Here is a 6678-nt window from a genome sequence, read left to right as displayed (position 1 = left end):
AGATATTCCTTGAGCGCTGTGTTTTGCTGTAGATGCCTTAAAGGATTCTATACAGCAAGTCTCCTGTCTGTAAACATGCGCAGACTTGTGTGACTTAAGAGCTGGTCAGCCGAGCTTCCCTGTAAGAAGTTATTGGCAGGTTTCCCTTTCTAATGCACGTTTGGTGATGATCTGGACATGTACATCGAAAAGATTTCGGGAAGAAAGTTCTTTACTTCCTGTAAAGAGAAGGACCAGGCGTCCCTCGTTTAAAACCTTGGCGACTTCCGCAAGTATTTCAGCGACAAGGCAGTTTCACCACCAACAAGGTGATAGAGCAGGGCCAGAAAAAACATGGATCCAGAACTCTTCTAAACTCAGCACCATGCCTTCATTTTGAGGGGACGCCCCCACTCTATCGAGTGGGGGGGGGGCTGCTGCAATTAGCAGACATTTGGAGAACAGTGGTGCAGGGCGAGTACTCAACTCAACAGTGTACCACGGTTACAAGCTGGAATTATGGCAGTTTCAACATTCCTGCGGATCCTCCAAAAAGAAACTTGATGTTTCAAGCACTAGGGCAGTTAGTAAATCAGGGAGTGATCATACAGGTTCCGATGTCTAAAGGGGCACAGGGTTTTATTCAAATCTGTTCACGATTCTAAAGCCAAATACAGACGTAAGGCCAATCTTGGACCTAAGATACCTGAACCAACATCTGTTAATCCAATCCTTTGGGGCAGAGTCAGTCTGCTAGGTAGTGCCCTCGCTCCAGATGGGAGACTTCTTAGTCTCTATCGATATCAAAGACACGTATTTACACATACCTATCTTTCAGCCTCATCAGAGGTCCCTGCGATTTGCAGTAGAGGAACGTCATTTTTTATATATAATCTTTATATAAGAATTAACTTTCTGTGACATAACAGTCGAAAAGAAAAAGAGGACAAATAAAAATGCAGAATATAACAAAGCCACAAAAAATAAGACAGTAGTACAGAACTGTCCAATCGTGTATCCATACAATATACAAAACAGTGGGCCCGATTGGCCGTCCAACAAAGAGGGCATAAGAGACGGAGGCATCAACTTAGTGGTCGTGAGAACATATGAATCATATCACTATTAAGTTGTCCCTAAACCCTCTACTAGACACAGGTGGCATTCGTGGCCAGATACCACCGAGTCGGACAGGTAAGCAAAGCCAAGTGGCTGATACATTCAAGAAACACCGATCACTAGGATCGAAACAAAAAAAAAATAACAAGGAAATAAACTAAGTGCACTCATGCAAATTATGCGAGCAAACCTGCAGCATATAGTTCAGATGGATAAAGCGGATCAATAAGCATTCTGATAACTACTCTCCCCCTGTCGGATTGGGGTCTCTTGGTCGTGAGTCAGCATCAGCCCCCTCGACATCCATGTGGCCCATATTCCATGCCATTTATCATATTTGTCTTTGCATTTTGCCATCCATTCCTCTGCCGCCTTGATATCGTTCGGATCCAGTCTGAACGGCTTGGGATTTGGCTATTTTTCCAATAAACGGCGATCAGTCTCCTAGCCGCATTCAGAAGATGAGGCAGTACCGACTTTCGATAAAGGTTGAGAGGAATGGCGGGGACATGCAGGAGAAAGCCCATTGGAGAGTCAGGGAGGTCTATGTCCAGTATACAGTTTGGGTTCTGATGTCTTGCCAAAAAGAGCATAACTTAGGGCTGTCCCACTATACAAGTAGGAAGGAGCCTCTATGGCCACACTCCTGCCAACAAGCGTCTAAGAAAGTCGGGTAAATTTGTTTGAGCTTAGTGGGGACCCTGTACCACTCAGTCAGTACTTTAAAACCGTTCTCCTGCATTTTCGTGTCAACAGAGCTGGAATGAGTAAGGTGGTACAAATGGTCAAGTTGCGTATTAGTAAACTCATGTTGCAGGTATCTTTCCCACTCCCGAATGTAGACGGGTTTCCCGAGGGGCCCCTGTCTCCACAGCAGTTCATAGAGGACAGATATAGAGTGCAGGATTGGACTGGAAGACATGCACAGCTTCTCAAAAGGAGTGGAGGATGTAGGAAAGAGTATGGCTTGGTGTAAGCCATGCGCAAAGTGCCAAAGCTGTCTATATCTCCATCCATCCATGGGGAATCCACCATATTGGGCTCTGAGTCCCTCCAACAGGATCAGGCCCTGTTCTTGGAAGAACCTGCCGCATCTCAACTCGCCATATGCTGTCCACGCACAGAAGAAAGATGTGTGTTCCTGTTCTCAGTCATCCATCTAATCGATAAAAGAATAAATCCTGTGGTCCTGTCTCTTACAGCGTTCATGAAGAGCCTGCAGGGCAGGTGTGACTACTTCCCATTGTGCCTCCAAATCCTCCACTCTGCCCCCAATGTGTGCTGTGTCAGCCTGCAGCGCTTCAGTGTCCTGCCTTAGGGCCTTCTCCAACCTGTTGGCAAACAGTTCTAGGTCAGCTTTTGTGGGGAGAGCAAGGATATGGGCTCTGAGATCTATGTCCCCCATTACTTCTCCTATCATTGTGAGGGATACTGAGCTGACTGAGCTGGTGGGTGAGGCAGGGGGAGGAAGCGAGGGAGAAGGCAGCTGCGGTGATGGGATAGGGAATGTTGCGTGTGCGGCCTGGTACTTGCCCACCAGCTCCATCTTGGGAGTCTTCAGAGCGGCGTGGCCCCGCTCAGTAAAGTAGAGATCACTGAACCGGATTAGTGTCGGGAGGTCTGCTGAGGCTGTGGAGATGTCTGCAGTTTAGGAGGCATAGTGTGGAGCAAACAAGTCCCCCTGGAAAGGCTGCTGCGGGTGCGATAATACCGGTGGGTAGACGGAGCTCCTCAGCCACACGTTTTCACACTCTCATGCCGTGGCCACGCCCCCTATTTAATATGCTCTTAAAGCAGTGGTTCTCAACCTGGGGATGGGACCCCCTCGGGGGTCGAATGATGATTTGCCAGGGGTCACAAATCCTGCGCTGTTCCAAAAGCCTGCACTGCTCTCCCAGCCTATTTGCCCACTCAGCCTCTTCGCAGGCGCCCATTCAGTTCATGGCATGGCTGGGGGGCAGAGACTAGAGGTCAGCTGACTGGTGATGAATGTGAAGTGGGAGTGGCTGGAGGAGACCCTATCTCCTGATTTCGCTTTAGGTGTCACTGCTACGAGACACCACAAAAGGGTTTTAATATTGTACAAGTGGAAGGAACTCAGGGATCTCTAAACGTTAATGGGTTAGGGGTGCAAATTACTTGTCTTGTCTTGGTTGATCACAACCCATGCTACGATTTTTTTTTAACTGTTATGTGCCCCCACAACCTGGGACATTTTTATTAAGGGGTCACGGCACTAGGAAGGTTGAGAACCACTGTCTTAAAGCAAACCCACCTCTCCTCTGTGTTCTTTGTTCCTAAGATTTTATCCAAATTTATGCCTTTGGTGTCGTTGTATTCCCCTTATGTTTCCTATTTGTGTGAGTTATACTGACCTGTGATCGCTGTTTCCTAAATTACCCTGTATTTTCACATCCGTGATCAAGTCTGTGGTGTTGGTAATCAGTAGATCCAGTAACACTTTATTTCTTTTTTTTAAATCAAAGATGTTTATTTAGAAAAAAAAAAAAAAAAAGAAACAAAGGAAAATCACAGCGAATACACAGCTCATTAACACATCACCGAAACATTCCACCAGTGCAAATAACAGTTCACACCTGAAGCACCGCAGACTCCCAAATAACAGAAGACCTCAGTGCGAGGCCACTATTTAAGAGGCACTGGCCCCACTGGAATACACACGTCCCCCAAATCATATACAAACGATAAAACCAATAAATCAAACTCCCCACTCTCCGACTGCCCCCCATGGCTGACCACCCCCCTCATCTACCTAAGCAGCCTATCCATGACCAGATCCACCGGGGATAAGCCAGGTGAATCCAACAACGGGGCCCACACTTGTTCAAACTTTCTCGAGCAGCCCCTGTGTTGGTAGACATACCTCTCCAATCTTATGGTGTCACCCATTTGAGCAATCCATTCCTTCAACGTTGGAGGATCAACTGCCTTCCAATGCCGAAGGATTAGCCTACGGGCCTGAAACAGAGCTCTCAATATGGCTTGCCTGCTATTGTCGTCCAACACTTTATTTCTAGTTGGTGCATCTACCATCTGACCCATGAAATTGGAACTGGCGAGCCTTAGACGAATGGCTGGTTCCATCCCCCATTATGATAACATTTCCCATCCTTACTCCTTATCCAAATTGTGATAGGCCCCCTCAGGTAAGGGGGCCTATAGCATACTCCCAGAATTTTCCCCCACTTTGGAGCTCTACCCATAAGGATTCCACCTCCTCCCTAGCTCCATTAGGCAATAATCAGCCAATTATTGCCCTGTAACACTATCAATACTTAGGTACTACTACTTCTCTAGCAAATTAAATGCACAGTACATTGCCAAAGCTGGTCCAATAGTGATTAGGTGACCCAAATAACAGATTTAAGGATCATTGGCCAACAGACAGCACTCCATATTTTACGCGGTTTCAAAACCCCTTAAAAAAACTACACCAGACTCACACCTTGCCCTTTGGCTCCTTTTTACCAGCTGTGTGTAGCAAGGCTGCTGACGCACAATCACAGTCCGGGACTCATACCTCCTCTGCCAAGTGAGCTGCTGCTACCACCGCCTCTTACTTACTCCTTGCTCCCCTCTCACTGAATGGTCAGTCTATGGCCACCCCTGGTGTCACCCCTCTGGTGGGTGTCACCTGGGTGCAGTCTGCACCCCTGTAGTGACATCACTGCTCATAGTGTCCTTCCCGCCTTGGGGGCGGCACTGCCCCCTGAGAAAAACTGCCCAAGGTAAACCTCTTGTTTGCCTTGCCGTAGATATGCTCCCAAGAAGAACTATACATCAAACTCATTATCAGCCGTGTTCCTGCAGATGCCATATTTTGCCATATTTTACTGAGAGCTTGGCATTAACCAGTTTGGCTCCCGAAGAATTTGTTGCATACATGTAAAAAATATAAATTTTATGAAAGCAGGGGCCTTATAGATTAAAAAGGTGAATGTTTCACATGATATTTGTGCAACTGTTTATTAAACGCAAATTTTCCATAAAAAATATAATACAATTGACCAGACCATGCCATATAATACCCATTTTTGATTAAAATATAAAAGATGAGGTTGTATAGAGTAAATAGATATCAAACATTCCATGTCTTAAAATTGTGTGCTCCCACGATATCGCCAATAACTATGGTGCCCAAAAATCACCATAGGTGATGCTTTAAAAGCCTTTCCAGCTCATCAATTTTGCGTTAACTAGGTTGCCGCTAGTTACCGCTATATCTAATGTAAACCATGGTTGCCGTGAACGTCAGAGTGAGAACAATAATTATAGCACAAGTGTGCTATAATTATTGTTCTCACTCTGACGCTCACGGCAACCACGGTTTACATATATGTACGCACCCTGGGCTTTTGTTTTCAAAGATGTGCGAGGCAACCGGGGTTTTGGCAATTTTTTTTTTAAGTTTTAATATATTTTATTCTAGTTTTAGAATTTAACCATTCCGCCCGCCCACCGTCAAATGACGGCGGAGTGGTGTGGCTCTCGTTTTGGGACGCTGTCGTATGTCTATGGACACACACAGCCTGTCTCAAGACCATGTGTGCACAGATGCCTCTTTAGCACCTGGCTTGCTAAGGAGGCACTTGGAGGTTGAAGGAGCAGACAGCACTGGCGGGGGACTGCCAAAGAGGAGGTAAGGGACGGTTCTGTGAAATATCATTGCAGAAAGCAGGTAAGCATAACCTCCTTTTTTTATTCAAGTTAAAAAATATATATCATTTACCATTACTACTTTAAGGGTAACTTGACTTGGCAAGTTGAAATGACCTCACTTATTTTAACATCAATAAAGAAAGGATATAGCTGATAATTTTGATTATTTTTCCACGATGTTATAAAAGCAATTGAATGAACATAAAAATGAAGGATTTTTATTTTATTAAATGCATAAATTGGATGATGTTATTATCCACCTCTCTGACTGAGACAGGTAGTTTTTCAAATTATTGCTATTGTGTGCGATGAGCTGCCATTATGTGAATTTAGGTAATCATTGATGAAATGACACAGGATTCAAAGTGGGGGAGCCTGAGGTGCTGGGAGAACCCTATCTGGAGGCCAGGAGTGGGCCCGTACAGTGAAGTGCTGTTATAATAATGTTGTGAGTCTTTGCGGTTTTGAACCTGGTCCTGCAGCTCTATTCATTCTGCCACAGAAAGATCTGAGTTTCTGCAACATGTGCTTTGCTTAGTGCTTCTGCCCCTTGGGCACTTTAGCTCCACCTGTCTTCTATCTGTAGTCTGCATTTAGACCAGCCTTGAAATAGCTGGACTTGCTGTTCTCTGGGCTTGTTTGTGTGGATTGATTCCCTGGGTGTATGCTTTACTGCTGAACTACTGGATTTCTGGACTTTTGCCTAATTCTCTGACTATGCTTTTGCCTGAATATTCTGCAATCCTCTGCCAGTCTGTGTATGACCCCCGCCTGCCTCTGACAACTCTTTTGGATCCTAATTTTGTACCATGCTGCCAAGACTTGTTGCTGACCTGGCCTGCCTGACTGCGCTGATGCCTACACCCTTAGCCAGAGCTCCAATTTGGACTTAACCTTACA

The sequence above is a fragment of the Rana temporaria genome, chromosome 3 (assembly GCF_905171775.1).
Source record: "Rana temporaria chromosome 3, aRanTem1.1, whole genome shotgun sequence".
In the NCBI taxonomy this organism is placed as follows: Eukaryota; Metazoa; Chordata; class Amphibia; order Anura; family Ranidae; genus Rana; species Rana temporaria.
This window is presented reverse-complemented; position numbering follows the sequence as displayed.